The sequence below is a fragment of the Mirounga angustirostris genome, unplaced genomic scaffold, assembly GCF_029215605.1.
Source record: "Mirounga angustirostris isolate CCGP_5_RB_7025 unplaced genomic scaffold, mMirAng1.0.hap1 SCAF_3, whole genome shotgun sequence".
Classification (NCBI taxonomy): domain Eukaryota; kingdom Metazoa; phylum Chordata; class Mammalia; order Carnivora; family Phocidae; genus Mirounga; species Mirounga angustirostris.
In genome coordinates, this window is record NW_026991711.1 from 6757807 (window position 1) to 6781328 (window position 23522).

Genomic DNA, 23522 nt, shown 5'->3' on the forward strand with positions numbered 1-23522 from the left:
GGTAATGCAAACTGGGTGGTTTAAACAACACGATGTTGTTCAGGAGACTAGAAATCTGAAATCAAGGTGTCAGCAGGGTGGTGCTCTCTCTGAAGGTTCTAGAGGAGAATCTCTTCTATGCTTTTCTTTTAACCTGTGGGATTGCTGGCAATCCTTGGCATTCCTTGGCTTGTACGTGCATCACTCCTAACTGTCTCCATCATCTCGTAGTGTTTTCCTTGTGTGTCTTCACGTGATCTTCCTCATGTGTATCTGTCTCTGCATCTCTCCTCCTCTTCTTATAAGGACAACAGTCATATTGGATTGGGGCCCACCCCAATGACCTCATCTTAACTAGTTACATCTACAAAAATCCTATTCCAAATAAGGTCACATTCACAGGTATCAGGCGTTAGGATTTGAACATATCTTTTGCGGGGGGGACAAATTTAACCCATAACAGAGGGCTTTGCAAGGAAATGAGATGACGGGTAGTTGAAAGGACCCATGGACAGATTTTTGTGTATATTTATGGGGTAGACTCAACAGGACTTGGTGATTGAGTGGGATTTGAAAGATGGAGTAGAGTTACGGTTGACTTCCAAGTTTCTGACATGCCTAATAGATGATGATACCATTTGTGGAGGCAGGAAATTCAATAGATCAAATGAATAGTGGGGTGAGCATGGGTTCATTTTTGACATACCATGTTTGACCCATCTGTGAAATTTTCTTGTGGAACTGTATGTAGACTTGCTGACTGAAAAATGCCTTTGGAATTTAAAATGAGGGATCTGGGCTGGAGATATAAATGTGAGAGTCATTTGTATATAAATGCTAATTAGAGTTCTGAAAGTAAATAACATTGTCCATAAAGACAATATTTAGTCAGAAGAAAAGAAATCCTAGTATCAACATTAAACATTTAAAAGGCCAAAAACAAACTAGCATTTCTGGCCAAGATGGACAAATAGGGACCAGATTTACCCTGACATATGAAATAGCAAACAAAAAAACAGACAGAATATTTGAAATAATGGTTTATAAGACATGGGACACCACGCAACCAAGGACAGTCATCTTTGAAAGTCATCAAAAAAGCAAAGCAAACAAACTGAGCCAGGCAACTGCTTATCTAAGATCAGGAACAAGGTGTAGATGATTGCTCTTACAAGCTCTGTTTAACATGATACTGAAGATTCCCCCCAGAGCAGTAAGGTAAGAAAAATAACGAAAAGCCAAAGCCGTACAGACTACAGAGGGAAAAGTAAATTGATTTTAGCTCCAGACAATATTATGATCCACATGAACAACTAAATGGAATGGAATCTTAAAAAGCTACTAGGAATAATATGTGATTTTAGCAAGGTTGCAAGATATAAACTCAATATAAAAAAATAGTGATATTTTTAAACAAAAGTTATGAAAAGTCTGAGATTTTGAAAAAATGTGATTTATCATAGTTAAAATATGAAATACTTAGGAATAAATCTGACAAAATGTGGGAAACACTTGTATAGTTAAGATTATAAAACGCTGCAGAGAAAAATTAAAGATTACTTAAAAAGTTGCAGAGAGATCCATTTTTTAGGGTCAGAAGACTCAATATTTTTAAGATAAAAACTGTCCCCAAAATGATCTATAACCTTCATGTAACCCCAGTAAGCTGTATGTAGAAATTGAGAAGCTGAATTTAAAATTCCATGGAAATACAAAGCACATATAATAGTCATAATAATTTTTAAAAGAAGAGGAAAGAATAATTTTAAGATAGTTATTGGCATTAAGATAGAAAAATAGACCAATGGACCAAAGTAAAGAGTCCAAAATAGACCCATATGTATATGCACAACTGATTTAGACAAAGAGGTAAAGACAATTTGGTAGGACATTGTCATCCTTTCAACAACTGGTGCTGGAACAATTTGAGTATTTGTTGCAAAATAATTGAGTACTGATCCATGTCTATGACTATATATGTGTAAAACTATATATAGAACTGTATGACTATATATGATCATAAACCTAAATATAAGACCTCAAACTATAAAAAATTTAGAAGAAATGATAGGAGACTATATTAAAAATCCCAGCTTCATCTATAAAATAATAAGGAGCCACTAAAAGTTTCAAGAAGAGCAACGATGTGATCAGGTTTGCCTACTCTGCTGGCATGCCTGGGAAAGATACTTAAGCCCAATACCTCAATTTCCTCATCTGAAAAATAAAGATTAATAATTGATTTTAATTCTTGCAAAACACCCAGTGTTCATATTAGGCTTGAATCAGGTTTGCTTCCTGTTTCTTATTGGTTAATTTTTCAACAATTGTATTGGAGACAGAATCATTAACATCTGTAATGCTTTTAAAAATGTTTGTTCACAGTAATAACATAGGATCCAGCACTCAGTGCCCATTGATTATAGAACATATACAAAAGTAAAGCCTCCATACAGGGGATGAAGCTACAAATAATGAAACCCTGTAGAAATTCGGTAATGAAAGTGAACCACTGTGATCTCCTACTGAATCTGAAGAACCTTTTTGAAAAATGCATTTTTTAAAAAAGATTTTATTTATTCGAGAGAGAGAGAGAGAACAAGCGGGGTGAGGGGCAGAGGGAGATGGAGAAGCAGACAGATCATGACCTGAGCCAAAGGCAGACACTTAACAGACTGAGCCACCCAAGCACCCCTTGAAAAATGCATTTGTATAAGATACCTTTGTGCAAAAAATGATAGTCCTTTCAAATAGAAGTGCAACTATATCATTAGATGTCGTTCTAAGATAGTTCAACTTAAAGTTCAGTTTCAAATCAGCTTTTGGCTTAAATGGTCAGAAGTGACCACGAAACCAAATGTGTTTCATGGTATGAACTACTATTGCAGACTATTAAATAATACTGAACAGTAGAGATCTTATAAAAATTATTTTGAATTATAGATTCTAATTCAGTTTGGGGCAAAGGCTGAAATATAAGCAGTTAAATTGATTTTTAATGAAATTTGACAGGCATAAGAATTAATATCCAAGGCACAGAATTATTAATTCTGGAAATGATTTTTATAGCCCTCTATTATATTAAGATCCATGTGCCTATTTTAGAAATTAAAACTGTTCTGATATTTCCATGTATGTATCTCAAAAATTGGTTTTCTGTCATGTTTAATTTGTTATTAAAATATTGATATTTTCTTTTTTTTTATAAAAGATTTTATTTATTTATTTGAGACAGAAAGAATGAGAGAGAGAGAGAGCACATGAGAGGGGGGAGGGTCAGAGGGAGAAGGAGACTCCCCGCTGAGCAGGGAGCCCGATGCGGGACTCGATCCAGGGACTCCAGGATCATGACCTGAGCCGAAGGCAGTCGCCTAACCAACTGAGCCACCCAGGCGCCCCAAATATTGATATTTTCTTAAAAAATGTATATTTTCTTTTAAAATGCCCCATGAAAAATTTTTTAAATGTTTTTAGTTTATGATTTTTATATTTACGTAAGTTCATTTTTATGTGAACCTTTTAAAAATCTTTATTTTATCTTCATTTGAGTAGAATTATTTGTATAACCAAAATATTTTAAGTATATAACCCAGACGTAAATTGTTAATCTATCTGAATGGGAGGAAATAAAATTTAGGAAAATAGTAGACATTATATCTGATGGGCTGCACCTGAACTGGTATCTCAGTGTTGATGGGCCGCAACAACCTTGAAGGAATAAGAAGCACAAGATTAACACCTGCCAGATCCCAGGTCTTGGAGGAGTGTGGTTTTAAGTCCCATCAGTTGGAGGTCTGAGCTTCTGATGTACAAAGTGCCCCTGATGGGGTGTCACATCGGGCTGGGATTAGAAAGGAGAGTTGGGGCAGGTAGAAAACACTAAGGAAGGTCGGTGGAGTTCTTGGACTAACTTGCAGGCAGTAACACATTTCATCAGAATGTTGCCAATGGCTTCTCAGAAGAATCTGTAGAGAAAATCATTAGCCGCGGAGGGATAGTAAAACATTCAGAGGTGGTTGCCTGGCAGTTTGGAATATTGGAGCGCTGCCAGATCAGGGCATTGGGCATTATACTAGCTGGCCCGCCACTAGATAGTATAACTGAATAAAAGGAGTTGAGAGTAAGAAAATTGGAAGTAACTGAGACTGTAGCTGGCAGGGAGGTTCACGCTCCCTTTACAGCCCTTCGCCAGATTCCAAAGGAGGAACAAGAAGCCTTCGTTTTTCACACTCACTTCCCTTCCTACATCCACATCACCAATCCCCCAAGGGGGAATCAGACCTGATGACATCCCTGTTTTTGTACCTCATATGTAACTTAAAAAAAAAAAAAAGACCCGTGTTTTGGGGACAAGTGGATTTTTGGTGGGAGGGGAAGGCATCATTTTTTACTTTTGTTAAAATACCAATGATGAAAATTATTATGAATATGGAAAAGATAACTAGGTAGCTTTGGAATCATTGAACAAGCTAATTATTACACTCTCACAAAGCTTGAAATGTGGTCTATTCGAAAATTCAGAACATAGACGTTTGGAAATGTCTTTATCCTTTCAGCATTTAACGTTGGGAAGGGGACAAGTAGAAATTCTAGTGCCTGGATATCCCCAGGCTAATTTCTAGACAAGTGAGTTGTGATAAGTTCAAGTTTCAGATAAGAACGTTTTTTCTTCTCTTGTTGGTTTCTTTAACTGGTGAGTAAAAATGTCCCTGGAAAGGCCTGAAAAAATTAAGAGATTGCCTCAATGTGGGAAATTATTGAGATAAGATTTTGGTGAATTGGCATAAAAATGAGGACGTCCAGTGATTATTACTTAGTTGACTTAATAAAATATGTATGTATATATGTGTGTGTTTCTAAAAGATTAGTTCAGAGTTCTTAGTTTTTCTTTACAGCAAATACATAAAATAAATGTGAATAATTGAAACCATTATATTGGCACCTTTCCACTCAAATTTTGTAAGTAGATATTCCAATAAAAACAAACCGACATCCTACCTTCTGACTTAAACATAATAGATAGTACCTACATATTTAACTTTTTAAAAATGAAAAATATTTGGATTTCATGTCTTAAAGGTACATGAAGTAATATTTTTCAGCTTAAATTACCCAGATAATTTCTAAACCAATTCTTCCCTTTACTTTGCTTACATAAGTGTGGCTTTTGATTAATATAATTTAGTTGTTGGTCTATCTGTGGCACTTTAACCTTCCCGCATGAGAGCATGCCATGGAATGAAAATTTACTTTTTCGTTTTCAAATGTACCAAACACAGTTTCTGTGGTCAATTTACTGTCTTTTTTTTCCTAAATTTGTTTGGAGGACCTCATAGGACATAAGTCCTTTGACAAGGGGACCATTTTAGCACCAACATTACAAAAGCTCTTCTGTTCATAAGGGAAATATCTCCCCCTGAATTAAATCGAACCTCTTTAGTACTCCCATTTAGCCACCTGATAAATCCACTTGAGATCTCTTTTGGGGAGAGAGAGGTACATGGGAACAATAACACTTCCTTTTTGAACAGTTTAATAAAGCTTCGTGAGATTTCAAGATGAAAGATAGTATGGAATGCTGATAGTGCCTCCAAAGCTCTGCATTCATGGATCCAATTACTTTTTTGTCACGGTAAAAGCCACAGTGGGCATATTAAATGGGAGCGTGGCTTAAGAAGTAGGGCCTAGGAGTCCGGGTATCTGGTTTCTGAGGTTGACTCAACTTCTGCTTTCTTATCTAAGTATAGCCACACAGCTTAACTTCTTTGCCTCAGCGTCTCCTTCCATAAAATGCCTAACAAATATCTGAGAAATGCTCTTAAAATGACAGTGCAAATTGCCATTTAGAATCACGTTGGAATTGCCCAGAAAAAAAATGAGGTGAGTGTTCAGCAAAGGGAAATATGATCTTCTGCTTAATTTTAGATTTCATCCTGAGTTTCACTTTTTAAAAGTCATGAGATTTCTAGAAAAGGAATGGCATTTTCAAAGCCTTGAAGACACTTGTAGAAGGATGCTCTTTCAACGGTTGTCTATTTCTCAGGGACGTTTTGATGTTGGCACTTCTCCAACTTCCTTTCCTCCCTCCTCCCAATTCCAAGTTCAAAACAATAATTGCAGTGTTAACTTTTCGGATTCTGCAATATTGTCTTGGATCTGATTTGTCTAGTATAATTTTTATAAGAGTATACATATCAGATCTCATCACATCATATTTGCTTATGTGACTACTGACTTTAGATGCCATCCCCAAACCCTCAGAATGATTCATGTAACTGTGAAGTGATGGATTATGAATTTGTGGAAGTGTCTAATTTTATTTTACAAAATTCAAGTGGATAGAACGTTGTCATTTATTTATTCATCAATTGCCCATTGTCCTGAGGCAATGTGAGACAATGTTGACAGTTGAAATGCGACCTGTAACACCTACAAACTGTTGAAAGATAAACTGAGGCCTAGGTTAACATTTTAAGAGTCTATGTGAGCAAAAATTGATTCAGGTCAAGCAGAACTAAATTGGAAGTGGGTAGGAGCACCCTACCAACAAGATCCAGGAGAGACTTTTAGAAAGAAGAGGCAGAACCAAAGCAACTGAATTATTTGATTGGTTGTAGCATAAGTGGTTGCCTTATTTGAGAAAGCCCAGTTGGCTGTTTGTGATTGGCTATCCTTCAGTTGTGATTTCTTAATCTTGAGGCATTTCAGGCTTAGGTTTTGGTTTGCTTACACAGATAGCTAGTAGAGCATTAAAGCCACCTCAGTCTAATGGGGTCCTTGTTTAATTAATTTAAGAGTAACAAATGGTCATACTCTTAAAATATTCATACTTAAATATATATTTTTCTGGTAATGAGCAGCATTATGAGGATACATTTTTTGAAGGACGTCTAGGAGGTTAAAACAAGTATTTTCTATAGGCACCTGTGACTGTGTATTTTGAGAAGGACTGTTGTGAAACATCATAACCCCACAGACACTTTTGTCAACAAATCAAAGACATAGGCATCAGGTATTTGGCTACGACAGATATATTGGATATCAAAGATCATTTTCATTACTTATAATAAATAAGTTATGGAACTACTGAATAGAAGTAAAATAAATATAAATATTTTAGAGTTAGATTATTTGTTCCAGAATTGAGAATCCTAAATTGAACTATCTCGACAAGTAAATTTCTAGCATATCCATGATTTTCACAGGATCCTACCCACAGTGTGCTCTTGCCTGACTCCATATTCCAAAGGAGATTTCAGTAAGAAAATGGAAGAATTTAGCTTCATTATGGAGATATGAGAATTTATTTAAGTAACTTCCCTGTAGTCCAAAGATTAGGTAGCTCTGATTGGAGCTCGAGATTGAAAATTAGTGGAAATAACTTCTTACAGACCTTGTCTAAATTTAACTTGGCTTCAAACCAGTAAACTGTAGCCTCTACAACTTTGTGGACAGATTATAGCTCATCAGTATGACTAAAAAATCACTGTGGAATTGCTCTGTAATAGTTCTGTTGCTATGCCTATAAATACAATTTTACTGTGAGACTTCTCCATTTTCTAGCCGCTCAGCTATACTTTTCTGTATCAAACTGAAGGGCCTCAGGAATATTATAAATGACAAATTAAAATAGTCTCAGATAAAACACAATAAGTCAACACTAAATTATCAGTGGTTAATAAAAGAAAAAATAAATCATTGAATTTCAGAAGTATTTTTAAAAATCACGTTCTGCAATTGATTTTAGCTTACTCTCTTTTCTATACAAGTCTAAAAAGGCAAAATGAAATTATTCAAATTTCAATTACATTCCACTATGCCTAACCTACAGAAAATTTAAAAAGAAAACACTATTGAGGCAAAATAGACATTGTTCCCTAAATAAATAATTAAAAGGTTGTTATAAGGGACAAGAGAAGGATGGGGAATCCTTCTTGTAGCTGGATAGAATTTGAGTATTAGTGGGGAAAGGAAAAGAAAAGAATCTGGAAGGGGTGCCCAGATGGTTCAGTTGGTTAAGTGTCTGCCTTCTGCTCACATCATGATCTAGGGTCCTGGGAGCAAGCCCCACATCGGGCTCCCTACTCAGCAGGGAGTCTGCTTCTCTCTCTCTCTCTCCCTCTGACCCCCAGCCCCCGCTCATTCTCTCTTTCTTTAAAATAAATGAAATCTTTAAAAAAAAGCATCTGGAAAACTGTTTTAAATAGTTTATATTGAAACAAACAGAAAAAGACTAAAGCAGGCAGTCTGAGATTTGTACTTTTCCTTTTTCATATTATCATTGTGTGTATAGAACTGATTTTCTGCTTATTTCCCTATTTCTCTGTAGCTTTGTTGTTCTCAAAGTGTGACCCAGCATCGGAGTCACTCGGGGTGCTTGATAAAGATGGTATTTTACAGATGATCCAAATTTCCTGCAGATGTAATACCCGGCAACCCACAAATTTCACAAAGTTGCCAAGTACTTCTTGGAAAAAACAAAACTTAATACTACCAGAAATGGTGTGATGAGAAAATATGAAGAAATCAATGACTACCGTCTTTCTGTTTTTGTTAAGACTATATTTTAGAATAGTTTTAGGCTCACAGCAAAATTGAGGGGAGGGTACTGAGAGTTCCCATGTATTTCTTCTGGCATGCATGCATGGCCTCCCCCTTATCTGCATCACTCACTAGAATAGTACATTTTTTACTGAGGAAGAACCTGAATTTACATGTTAAAATCACTGTATAACTCCCTAATTTACATCAGGTTTCACTCATGGTGATGCACATTTGGTGGGTTTGAACAAATGTATAATGACATGTATCCATAATTATAGTATCAGGCAGAGAATTTTCAATCTGCTAAAAATCATCTGCGCTCTGCCTATTCATACTTCCCCGTTCCCAGCCCCTGACTACTACTATTTTTTTTTTTTACTTCCTCCAGAGTTTTGCCTTTTCCAGAATGTCATAGAGTTGGAAACATGCAGTATGTAGCATTTTCAGATTACTTTCACTTAGTAAGATGTATTTAGGATTCTCCTATTTCTTTTCATGACTTGATAATTTCTTTCTTTTTTTTTTTTTTTTAAAGATTTTATTTATTTATTTGACAGAGAAAGATACAGCGAGAGAGGGAACACAAACGGGGAGTGGGAGAGGGAGAAGCAGACTCCCTGCCGAGCAGGGAGCCTGATGCGGGACTTGATCCCGGGACTCCAGGATCATGACCTGAGCCGAAGGCAGTCGCTTAACCAACTGAGCCACCCAGGCGCCCCAGTTTATTTCTTTTTAGTGCTGAATAATATTCCATTGTCTGGATGTATTTTATTTCTTCATTCACCTATTGAAGACACCTTGGTTGCTTCCAAGTTTTGGCGATTATGAATAATGCTGCTGTAAACATCCGTGAGCAGGTTTTTGTGTGGACATATATTTTCACAGTTTTTAGGTAAATACTGAGAGGTAAGGTTGCTGAATCATATGGTAGGAGGATGTTTAGTTTTGTAAGAAACTGCCACACGGTCTTCCAAAGTGCACATTTTGTATCCCACTAACAATGAATGAGAGTTTCGGGTACTGCACATCCTCACCAGCATCTGGTCTTGTCAGTGTTACGTATTTCTAATATGCATGTAGTGGTATCTCCTTGTTTTCATTTGCATTTCCGTGATGACATATCATGTGGAACATCTTTTTATATGCTTATTGCCATCTGTATATTTTCTTTGGTGAGGTGTCTGTTGGGTCTTTGGCCCCTTTTTAAAATGAGGTTGTTTGTTGCTGTTTTTTTTTTTTTTTAAGATTTTATTTATTTACTGATTTGAGAGAGAGAGAGTGTGCACACAAGCTTTGGGGAGAGGTAAAGGGAGAAGGAGAAGCAGACTCCCTGCTGAGCAGGGAGCCCAATGCGGGGCTCCATCCCAGGACCCCGGGATCATGACCTGAGCCAAAGGCAGATGCTTAACCGACTGAGCCACCCAGGTGCCCATAAAACGAGGTTGTCTGTTTTCTAAGTGTTGTGTTTTAAGACTTTTTTTGTTTATTTTGGTTAATAGTCCTTTATCAAATAGATATGGATTTTGGAAAAATTCTCTTTCAATCTGTGCCTTATCTTCTCATTCTTTTGACCTTGTCTTTCACAGAGCAGAAGTTTTTAATTTTAATGGAATCTGGATTATCAATTACTTACTTCATGGATCCTGCCTTTGGTGTTATATCTAAAAAAAAAAAATCCATCCATATATTCAAGGTCACCTGAGTTTTCATCTATGTTATCTTCTAGGAGTTTTATAATTTTGTGTTTTATGTTTAGCTGTGTGATCCTTTTTTTTATTTAATTTTTGGGAAGGGTGTAGTTATATCTCTATTTGGTGGTGATGATGATGATGTTCGTTATTTTGCATATGGATGTCCAGTTGTTCCAAAACCATTTGTTGGGAGACTGACTTTTCTCCATTGTATTGCCTTTGCTCTTTTATCAATGATCAGGTGACTATATATACGTGGCTTTATTTCTGGGCTCTCTATTCTGTCCCATTGATTTGTTTATTCTTTCATCAATGCCACACTGTCTTGATTACTATAACTTTACAGTAAGTCTTGATGTAGGGTAGTGTCAGCCCTCTAACTTTGTTCTTTTTCTTCAACATTGTGTTGTCTATTCTGGGTCTTTTGCCTCTCAACATAAACTTTAGAATCAGTTTTCGATATCCATAAAATAACTTACTGGGATTTTGATTGGGATTGCTTTGAATCTATAGGTCAAGTTAGGAGAAGTGACATCTTAATAAGGATCAATCTTCTTATCCATGATTATGGGACATCTCTCCACTTATTCTTTGATTTTATTCATCATAGTTTTGTAAATACTTATGTTTAAAGAGTTTTAAAAATAGATACTGTACTTTAGGGAAATAAAGAATTTTTGAGCTAGAAGGAAATTAAAAATAGAATTTTATCTGATATTAAAATCCTGAAAGGTTGTTTTCATAAAGTTCAACATTAAGCACTTGGTTTTCTTATGCTTCAAAGTTTAAAATGAAGTAAATTTATTTTCTGCTTAAATAAATGGGTATGAAGAGTAAGTGATTCAAATACATAATCGTCTCTATAAATGTCTCTGTTGCAGTTGAAAATAAACATCTCAATGTCCTTCCTTCTTTCCTTCCTCCCTCCCTTCCTTCCTCCCTCCCTCCCTCCTTTCCTTCCTTCCTTCCTTCCTTCCTCCCTCCCTCCTTTCCTTCCTTCCTTCCTTCCTTCCTTCCTTCCTTCCTTCCTTCCTTCCTTCCTCCCTCCCTCCTTTCCTTCCTTCCTCCCTCCTTTCCTTCCTCCCTCCCTCCTTTCCTTCCTTCCTTCCTTCCTTCCTTCCTTCCTTCCTTCCTTCCTTCCTTCCTTCCTTTCTCCCTCCCTCCCTCCTTTCCTTCCTTCCTTCCTCCCTCCCTCCCTCCCTCCCTCCTTTCCATCCTTCCTTCCTTCCTTCCTCCCTTCCTTCCTTCCTTCCTTCCTTCGTTCTGTTTTCCTGTCTGTGTCTCCCCTGTCTTCTTTCTAGTAGTAGTACTTAAATTGACAAATATGGATATTAACTATATCACATTTTTTAATGTACATGCTATTTTAATAGTTGTGCAGAGATTATAGGGATTCTCCAGTTTACCTAATTTTGTAGAAGCTGTTGGTTGGTTGGAACTAAATTTCTATTAAAAATGACTGTAATAAATGTAGTATGTTGCTTAAAATCCATGCAGTATACTTTGAGATTTACCCAAAATTAAGAGTGACTCCTTTGTTTGGATAAGACTACACTTTGAATCATTTAATTATAGTAAAACAAAATACCAAGATGTCAAGAAACAAAAGCAAAATGTGTTGCCTCTCCCTTCATTTTACATGAAATGCAGAGCCCAGATAACACTTAAGTAATATGCATAGCCTTTGCAATGTTCGATATCTTATGAGTTAGTGGCCCATCATCCCTTCCCTGGGTGAGTCCTATGAGGTTTACTCTTCAGTATGACATGGCCTTTCCTCACTTGCTGACCATAGGCAGGTTTTGGAGGGGATCTTAAGTTATCTGGGTCTAAATTGTTCCTTTAATTTTGATGTATAAAGGGAATGGACTGTGAAGGTGATTGTAGGGAAAAATATGAAAGAATTGAAATGGATTAAAAAGATGAGTAAATGACCGGTCCAGCACCATCTTCTAAGATGCCTCTGCCTTTCATTGTTTTTGAGCTATTTCACAACTTTGTAAATTATAAGACAATGATACTAATGCAAATGAGTTTCTTTAAAAATTGCAGTTGTGTCCAGTGAAATGCAATTGATTGTTGCCCTGCAAATAGACCTATTTTACCTATATGTAACTTTAAATTCCCCTCTGAAATGGTTGTAACATCTTGCCGTTTCTCCCATTAATTAATGATTTAAGTAAAATGTTTGATATGTGTTCATTTTCTATCTATATGAACTTAGGATTAAACAGTTTTTTAGGGGCGCCTGGGTGGCTCAGTTGTTTAAGCGACTGCCTTTGGCTCAGGTCATGATTCCGGAGTCCTGGGATCAAGTCCCGCCTCGGGATCCTGGCTCAGCAGGGAGCCTGCTTCTCCCTCTGACCCTCTCCCCTCTCATGCTGTTTCTCTCTCTCTCTCCCTCCCTCTCTCTCAAATAAATAAATAAATAAAATCTTTAAACAGTTTTTTAAAGATGTTATTTATTTATTAGAGAGAGTGCCCACGAGCAGAGGGGGTGGGTGGGGGCAGAGGAAGAGGGAGAGAGAATCCAAGCAGAATCCCAACAGGGGGCTCCATCTCACCACCCTGAGAACAGGACTTGAGCCAAAACCAAGAGTCTTCTGATCAACCAACTGCGCCACCCAGGTGCCCTGATTGAGCAGTTTTAATATCTTATTATTTAACACCATTTAATTTACTTTCTAATTAATAAACACTCCTGTCTTTACTTTATACTAAATCACAAAAACTTACTTAAAATTCTCAGCCCATTGACTTAGGTTAAGTAGTAAAGCATGAACACTTCCTAAAAGTCCCCTTGAAAATATCGTATTCTAGGTAATTTTTATCATATCAAATCTATGCTAGTATTCTCTTTGTCCTAGAACTGGCACTTACTCCAGATTCTACACCATTTCCCTATGCCTTCACCTCTGTAAATATGAAGTGCATTTGCCGCGTATTTGTTATGACCACTATTATTTTGATATAATTACTCTAATTCACGTATCACACAGTATTCTTATAGCAGAAGGGATTCTGGCTGTGCTGATAGGATTTCTTAATGAAGTTTGCTTTAACAAATCTAGCCTCTATAATCCATAAATATCTAATATGTCATAGTCAATATTAATGAGCGTGTCAGTTGTTATTTTGCTGGTTGATTTAAAAATGAGAAAAATAAAACAGGCATAAAATAAAAAGCATTATTTACTTATTAGTCAGAGTGATAAAAGAAAAAAAAGGAAGGAAACAGAAATAATCCCAGAATTGCTATGCAAAAATTTTAAATCCCTAAAAACTGGAGAGTTAGAGCATTATAGTCTTCTTATTATGTAACAAAGATACCTGTTTTTTATTAAGAAACATTTTTCGTAATCCTTAAGAGATTGTTTTCCTTTCAATGGTTTGTTCTGATTATAGACAAACCCAGCCTCTCTCCCACAACAAAAAAATTTGAAATGAGCAAGAGGATTAATTCAGCAAAGAAAGATCTCAAGCCTACAGACAAGAAAATGGATCGAATTATGACTAGGCCGATGAAACCAAGTAAAGATCCAGCAGTCGGAATTTATTATAAAAGCAAATAATAAGAGATCATTCGAGAAATACAAAATTTAAAAATGTTTCTCAGTGTGTGATAAAAGGATATGAAGAGGTTCTCTGTGCATTCAACAGGAATTGGGAAAACACAACTTCCAGAAAATTAAATGTTACTTGTGTTTGGAAATATGATGAAAATAAATTAAGTAATTATAGTAAATGTTCTTCAGTTTGTTCCCCTGTATACCACAGAAATCAGTTTGATACTCCTTTTTTCCTTTACAAATTTTAGGGCCTTCTTTTATCAGGGCTATGATGGAAAAAGAAGGAATGCTACCCCAAAAGTCAATTTGAATCTACTTTAATTATTCTTGAGTAGTGAAACCATAATTGGAAAGCAAATTATAAGCTTGAGTTTGTAAAATCTGTTACTTTTCACTCATTGTCACCATTAAAACATAAGGCCCTCATAAACATAGGACACAGGAGAATTCATTTTAAAGCAGAGAAGGTTTATAAGATGAAGGAGAGAAATGCAGTCAGGGCCCAGCAGGACGCATGTAGGAGGTTAAGACTGGAGGAATCACAAGGGAATTTCAGAGAAAATTCTGCCCTTCAGCTATTTTAGCTTTAAAATCCTGTCTAGCACTAATATTATTGAGCCATTTGGTATAGTCCTCCAGTACCTAAACAGGATGATAAATCTCTGCTCCCTATAGAAAAAGTTAGATACCCTACCAACTTCTTTCTATATGTGTGAAGCATAAAGGCTTTTTGGTGCCTTTTCTAATTTTACACCTGTTTTTAAATTGAGGCTTGATCGGACGGAAACATACACTTGGAAAAGTGTTCTCTTTATCCCAATGTTCCTTATTCATATATTTGCACAGCTATCGAGATTAGCATGAAAGAGATATTTATTCCAAGATCCCTCTCCTTTTGATGCTGTTTCACTCTTGTTTGTCCACAATTATTTTCATAACAATGTATTGTGATGCTGCAAACTAGGGACAAGTCTCTGGAGGAAACAGTGTTCCAAGGCATGGCCATCATTAGGAGAAAATAAGCTCGTTTTCATTCCAACATTCTTAGCTTTGTTAAAGGCTAAGTGGAAGAAATTAACATACTGCAGGCCTTACAAAGAAAATTGTGTCTAATTATTTTGCTTCTCAAGTTATTCCCTGAGCCATTGATTGGACTTTAAATCTGTTTCATATCAGTTACCCTCAGCTAACATAATTTTTCAGTGTTGTTAAAGATAGTCTATTAATTGAAATAAGATTATTCTACTAAATAAAAGTAAATAAAATGACTTGGGTAGCCAGAGTATTCAAGTAACCATTAATTTTGGTCGGAAATTAGAAGTAGGATGAGCCAAATGTTTGAATATCTAAAACTTAGCTTTCAAATACTGATTGTGCCTTTCAGGCAAGATGGAATGGAATTTAGAAAAATGTTAAGAAAAGTGTGTGTTTATTATGCTATCAAGGGCGGAGGTAGGCAGAATGATAGGGCTGCGAAGATGCCTAGGTCTTAATGCTGTGGATATATTACCTTATATAGCAAAAGGGAGTTTGCATGTGTGATTAATCTTGAGGTGAGGAGAGTAACCTGCTTATCTTGGTGGGGCCAATCTAATCAAATGAGCCCTAAAAAACAAAACAAAACAAAAAAAAACCCAGAGCATTTTCCCAGTTGTGGTCAGAGGGAGGCATAATGATGGAAGTTCATTAGAGAGAGAAAACATTGCTGAGCATTTTCCCAGTTGTGGTCAGAGGGAGGCATAATGATGGAAGTTCATTAGAGAGAGAAAACATTGCTGGTTTCAAGATGGAGGAAGGAGCTCAAAAGCCAAGGAAAGCAAGCAGGCTCTAGAAGCCGGGCTGTCTCCTGGAGCCTCCAGCAGGAATGCAGCCTTGGTGACACCTTTATTTTAACTAGGTGAGGACTGTGTTGAACTTCTGATGTACAGAATTGTAAGATAATGAAAACGTGTGCTTTTTAGCCACTAAATTTGTGGTACTTTGCTAGGACAGTGACAGTAAATTAACGTAAGGCCGTATCTTGGCATGTGATATTTTAAGTTAATTATGATAGTTTAGAAAAGCTCTACAAAATAGCTATAATTAACTTATTCCTTTTTTTTTAAATCATAACTCTCTAGAGATTTAACAAAATTAACATTGGCAGATAATTAAGTGAGGAGCGATAGACCCAGGATTGGTTGTGCATGTAGATATTTACAAGGTGCTGTTTTCCAGATTTTCATGTGAAAGCAAAACCGCTACCTTAAATTCCTACTTACACAAATAGAGCATGAAATTAAGGGAAAGGATTTAATTTTTGGCTTTTCATGGAAAGCTATTTCTGTTTATAAACTTTTAAAAATCTGTATGTTTCACATGGTTGCATTTTCTGAACTATAAGTGTAAATGGTTATTAACACTCCGGCACCCAAAAGTTATATTTTAATTGGAAAAATTGGAGTCCTATATCTTGCAAATTAATTGAAGTCTCTCTACTTTTGAAAATATGTCGGGCGCCTGGGTGGCTCAGTTGGTTAGGCGACTGCCTTCGGCTCAGGTCATGATCCTGGAGTCCCTGGATCAAGTCCCGCATCGGGCTCCCTGCTCGTCAGGGAGCCTGCTTCTCCCTCTGACCCTCCCCCCTCTCATGTGCTCTCTCTCTCTCATTCTCTCTGTCTCAAATAAATAAATAAAAAAAATCTTAAAAAAAAAAGAAAATATGTCAAAAGTATTATGCAGTTTTACCACAGTGTAATCTAGCTTCTGGAAGAATCTAAATTAATACCAAGATTAAAAGTAAATAGTGATAGAGATTAAGGAGTTTTTAGATTTTCTCAGAGGATTATGGCATTGAAAACCTATGAAGTATTTAACCCAATTTACATTTGAATTAAAAATTGAAGTAATTATTGGTAATGTTTAGATGAGTTAGACAGCCAGCCCACATAAGGGAGTAAAAATAACCAACATTAATGGAGCACGTAATATGTATCCTGTATGTCACGTGTACTGTCCTATCTTCTCAATAATCCAGCCAGATTAAGTATTAAATTTTCCTTTTCTTATATTGAGAAAACCAAGGTTGCCATTTTGTCCTCACTAGTGCAAGTATATAGCTGGTAAGTGGCTGATAGGACAGTTCCCTCCAAGTTTCTTTGACTACCAAACTTTTGCTGTTTTAGATCTCCAAGCTGGTGCCTCTGCTTTTAACTGAAAAATAAACACAAAGAAAATCCCATGTCCACACAATGCTAACAAATCCCAGAGAATAAACTCTTAGTACGGGCAGGTAGAATGGGAGTTTGGAACAGTGCAACTCTGTCTGCCTGTGTGGGTTACAGATGGTCACACAATCTGTGATCCTCCTCCCAGGGGGACATAAGGTGTCTCCTCTCCTTCATCAGGGGAGGTACCTGGGCAGGTTCTTTTTTGACCAATAGAAAATGACAGAATCAAGGCTATGGCAGATACTGGGCTCTGATGGCTTCTGTACATTGTTTCTTGGAACACTCACTTTGGAACCCCTGAGCCACTATGGAAGATGTCTGCGCATACAAAGGCCAGCATGCTGTGAGGAATCTCAAGGTAACCCTATAAAGATGTGAAAGGCAGGAGGGGAGCGGGGAGGGGAGGGAGAAGCCCCGCAGCCATCTCCCCTTTTCTAGCTTCTGGTCCTCCCAGCGAACTCATAGACCTTGTGAATAGTGATAAACTTTCCCTGCTCTGCCCTGTCCACGTTCCTGACCCACAGAATCAAGATGTATAATAATAAATTTTGACTGTAAGTCATTAAATAAGGGTGGAGTTTGTTAGGCAGCAAAAGATAATCAGAACTAGGTAGTGGGTAATTTTGCTCCCTGTTGCATCGAAATGTAATGGTTGTTCACATACTCATTCCTTAATTTGCTCTGCTTTCCGGTTTTCCAGTGAATTTTGAGAAAAGAAAATGGTATCCACAGCTTCATTGTCTACTCTTCTTTCAAACTGACATTCATTCAAATCCTGTGGTCTTAATACTTGGAATCCATTGAGCCCAACATGGGTCACTTAGGAATCACCCAGAATTAATTGTTTTGATTTTCATCCCAGTGACTTGCAGTCGGTGACACGTTTTAGGATGAATTCAGGCATACCAACTGTCACTTTGCTAGATGTAATGCTGTGTTTGAAATATCCCAAATCCTTCATAAATTGGGAAATTGACTCAAGATCAATACTGCTGCAGTTAATCCCTTTGTACATGCTAATATATTAAATAAGTGTTCATTATTCTCATTTAAAGCAGTTTGGTTATTTTACTGAGACCCTGTATGTAGACAGTCAAGATTATAGTGATTTGTCTTTCCCAGGATTCCATATTTTTAAAATTATAGTTTGCCACACCTGATGCCAATTTTTAGGATGTAATTGTGACAAATAAGGAAAAATCAGGAATGAATAAGCCTATAGACTTCGGCAGGAGAGATTGTTTGCATAGTGGAGTGTTTATATTGTTCACACGTGAGAGTTTGCAGTTTCCAAGTGAATGATTGCAGGCAGAGCTGGAGGATATCTGTGTGGTTCCATTTCTGATATGGGTCAGTGGCAGACCACTTACTTTTAGAGTCTTCTAGACTCAACCAGGCAGCTGTGGGTAGCATCAGTTAGCAACTAGCTCTGAGCTAGAAATAAGAGCACTGGTGTATTCTAGCAGGCCCAATGACCAGACGCTCATGAGGGATTAGGGTGACTTGGGACTCCTAGGGCTTGTAATACACTCCGTTAGTTGGAATGGGGGGGTGCTCATTCCATCTCTAGAGACTTCCCACAGTTGACTTCATGCACAAGGCTCTGTGCAAACATCACAACACTGGCAAGCAAAAGAAGACAGAGGAAAGCATTGTGGTCAGTCAGACTCTCAGCTAAGGGAAATAGATGTGGGGAAAACCCAGGCGTCTTCATGGACTGGGGCCTTAGTCAGTGAAACTAGGATTTTGCTCTGAGTATCACAAAATGTGGAAGTGGTTAATAGAATATCTTTTATGAAACGATATAACTCTCATATCCATAGTAGGAACCATGGCCAGTCTCATGGTTTTGACCAAATCATAAGATCTGACTATGAGGGAGAATGATAATTCTAGAACCAATGTGTCCAATGTGGTAGCCCCTAGCAGTATATGGCTATTTAAATTTATATTAAAAATTCAGTTCTGAGCGACACTAGCCATATTTCAAGTGCTCAGTAGCCACATACGCCTGCTGCCATATTGAACAGTGCAGATATAGACCACTTCCATTGCTGCAGAAAGTTGTTTTACACTACTCCCCTAGAACCAAGCCAGGTGCTTTTGTGAGGTGGAGGACTGAAATGCTGAATCACAGCGTGGCACTCTGCTTACTGCTCTTAGCTAAAATAGGCTTGCCAACCTGTGTGGTTGGGCTGGAGAATTCCACAAACTGCTAGTTCTTAGAGATGTTGCTGGACCTTCAGACTAGATACAGAAAATTTGAGAGCATTCTTGTGATAATTGCTCATCCATTCACTTTGTTCACACTTCTCCTAGGACTCGTTTAACCATTCAGCAAATATTTCCTGAGACCCTACTCTTTACCAGATGCTACCGCAGGCACCAAGACTCTGCAGTGAAAAAACAAAAACCAGCTAAACAAACAAAAACCAAAAAAACAAGGGCTCTGCTCTTATGCAGCTTACATTCTATGTTGTTGATATGACAGGAAAAAAAAAAAGTCAACATGTAAGATAATTTCACACCGTATTAAGTTCTGTGAAGAATATTTTAAAAAGTGGGGGAGGTTGATGTTCAGGAGATCAAAAAAGGCTTCGTTGAGAATAAGCATATAAGAATAATACAAAGATTCAATAATCCCTTTGTTCTACAAACACACACATATATATGTAGACATATAAATATATATATTTAACACCTGTTAATAGCTAGTTCATGATTTATGTGACCAGTGTAGTATTATACCAGTAAAATTCCATAAACTGTGAGAGCAATTCAAGACCCCTGTTCATTCCCAATATACTGAATTTGAATCTCATGCCTGTGGTCCTGAGATTGGTATCTTTAAAAATAACTAAAAGTAATTTTTAGGCATAGCCAGACTAATCATAAGGACACCTGAACGCTCCCTTGAACTTGATTTACTAGAAAATGAGAAACAATTGAAAGGAAACAAATATTTTGACCCAGGTTGCATCAGCATCAAAATGAATGATAGATTGAAAAGATAAAGGGAATTATGAAAAACAAATAGAAACTCTTAAATTAATTTAGATTAACAGCTCAGAGGGACAACATTGAGTTGTATCCATGAGAGTATAAATAATAAAAAGAAGCAAAATGTCTTGAAGAGCCAGGTATAAGAAAGGATCATCAGTAACCCTGAGATTTTAAATTTCGTATCTGAGATAAAGATGATGATGGTATTTTGAAATAAAACCAAACCAAAAATATTAAGAGAAGTAGTATGGGTTTATTTTTTTACATATTATAAATTTGTTATTACTTGTTCTTTAGTTGTGGATGCATACTTTTCCTTTCTCTAAAGTTCTAAGACAAGCAAAAGTAATAAAGAGAAACTTGCTTTCATGCCAGAAACTAAGCTAGAAAAAATTTCTCATGCCCAACATAATTTTAAGCCTCTCACATTATCCAAAATATATATACTTCAAATTAGAATTTCCAAATTAGATCCACCTTCTTATTACAGTTAATTATGAAAAAAAAACCAGCAAGCCTTTGTCTTCTTTAGAATCATTTTTAGAACCTAAAACATGAATAATATTTTTCCAAAATAAATCAGTTAACATCAAAGTCCAATAAAAAAGTAAACTGGACTACATGTATTCATATATTAGCTTGACCTAAGTCTGGGATCTGGGCCAAAGTTTTCAAATTATACTATCATTATTTACAGAAAGAAGGAAATGTTAACTAACATTATTAAATAAAAGCACGTATACACATGCATAACAGGAACCAAACTACATGCTAATGTTAATGAATGTTGAAGATGTATATTTATACACACAATGAAGATAAAATATCCTCTTGAGTAGTGTTGGAAATAGTAGCTATGCCAGGGGAAAATTTATACCATCTCCTTGTTGTAGGGTATACATTTATCGTGTTACAGAAATATACAAAAAAGCCACTTCCCCAGTTGCCTAAAACAAAATTGAAATTGAACATTTTGCATTTGAAGTTCTTTCCACCACCTCGTTTCTTGATGAATGGCAGATAATGAAACGTAGGTGTCTGCAAAAATAAATGTAGTATATGGGCTACCTCGGTCTTCTATGAAGTACATGTTTTATGTATTTAAAGAAAAAAATTGCCTCTGTCCAGAAAGTTGACTCTTTTGTATTCATGATGGACCCTGTTTTGAGTCCTGTTTCTTTTGCTACATTCCACTTGGCTCAGCACAGATGATTTCATATTTTGTTAGGATTCCATATTAAGGCAAGTTGTATTTAGTGCTTAAAAGACTTTTCCTAATCAACCTAGACGTTTAGGCCACCTATCGAGACAAACATCCCACTCTTCTATCCGAAATATTTGATCTCTCTTGCCCCGTTGTTGTTTTGTGTGTTTGGGAGATGATCATCTTGGTGTGGGGTCCTGATTTTCCCAGTGACTTTGCAGCCCAGGAACTTGGCTGAAATGTTGATGAGCCCAGACAGAAGAGGTGATGATGGCAGGAAAAGATAATTGGGAAATAGTGCCCTGGGGAAGAAATAGTTTGGCGGGGAGAGAAGTGCTTGACCACTTTTTCTCAAAGGACATTTATTTTTGAAAGACAGAATTAGGAGTGTGCAATTGCAGAGGCAACTTGGTTTTGCAGAAATATATACCCCAACATGCTTAAACTCGTTTGCTTTAAAGGTTAAAAAAAAAAAAAATAGAAGAAAAATGTGCATCTCTTGAAGAGATTTCCAAACTGTCATTGTGAGTAGTAATCCAATATTTCAATTTAGGAATTGAGAGGGTTTTAAGTAAGAAGCAATCATCCTGGGGAGAAAGCAAATATAAATGCCAGCAGTCAAAAAACCTGTGAAAAGATATGACTAAAACTGAGATTTTAAATATTTATCTGTAATTCCTGACTTTTAAAGTCCACAGACACGTTCCCTCGTGAGAAGAATACAAAAATGTGAAAATGTTAAAGAAAAGCATAAGAAATATTTCAAAGAGAAACAAATTAAGACAATATTAGTATTGTTACAAACTCTAAAATCAAACAGAAAATACTTCTCAATAAGACTGGATGTTCGTTCGAGGGAGAAGAAAACTATTACAAAAATAATTTTTTATTAGTATCACTTATTTTTATTTATTTCGGCCTTGTGACTTGCCAGTCAATTAATACATGGTAGCAGACTTTTTTATTATTATATAAGAAAGGTTTCATTCTCTCATTTTAGGGAAAATTTTAACTAAATTGTCTAATTGAATGTTGTAAATACTTCAGGACCAGCTCAGGCCAGGCTTCGTTGGAGACATCTCTCTGTTATTCTAGGACTTTTTGCTTCCTGTCTGCCACCCTGATTCCCTCCTCAGAGGCCCTGTCCTCCTGGCCTGGCTCAGAGTTGCCTTTTTCCTGATAGTTGAGAAATATTTTAAGAAACAAATTCACATGTTGCTGATTCAAGTATCTTACTTTCTGACAGGAGGGATATATATTTTGTTAAACTTTCTTTATTCTTATGGATATGTCCCTCTCCATGCCTACATGTGTTTATTCCGTATAAGTGTGCATAGATCTACTCATTCCTTTCAACGGCTATATACTATCTCCAGGTGTCAATCAGTCACTGTCAGTGGTTATCTGATTTGCGTATATTTCCTCACCTAAGGAGCAGCGCCTTCCTGGGCTTCTAGCCATGTTTTCTATTTGTTGGTCCATGAGTCTGTCTACCATACTTTCCACCTATGATACATTGCACACTCCTGAAGATTAGAGTATTAAAATTCATACTGCTGCATCATAGTCCACATATAAAAAATAGGATTGCCAAAGGGATACCATGTATTAATTGACTTGGTTTGTATCAATTTATATTCTTATTACTTCTTTACTCCAACTGTTGCCACACAAACTCAACAGCACTGGATGTTATAATTCTTGTTTTTTTTTTAACCCAGTGTATTGTTAAAAATAGCGACTTTATTTTTTTATTTTGGCGTCTCTAGTGGGTTTTGTGGTATATAGTTAGGACTTTAATATTTATTGAATGAAAAAATAAACATTGCCTATTCTTTTGTTTTTCTGCAAGAAAGAAACACATTGGTCAAAACATTTGAACATTTGTGCAAGATAAACAGACATTTTAATGGGGATTTTTCTCAGTATTTGTGATATTTTTAATTTTAATGATCATTATTTAAAAGGACTCCATTGAAATGGGCAAAGTGATTCCTCTCAATTATACTGTTCAAATTTTTTTCAGTGTAATTATAGATGTTCTTTATAATAAAGGGATATAGACTGACTTTGAAAAGTTCTAAAGAGATTAGATAGTAATCATCACATTAATATATAAAATGCACACATTTTAAATTAATGTAATATGTAGTTTAAGATTATATCAGCCAGCAATTCATTAAATTTGCTCCATTTACTGCCAATATTTTTTTTTATCAAACAATGAAGTTTCCCTAAATATCCTTGGCTCTTTTCCATATGGTAATTTGTATACTTCTCACCAATATTTGATCATTTGATCTTAAAATTTCAAATATTCTTT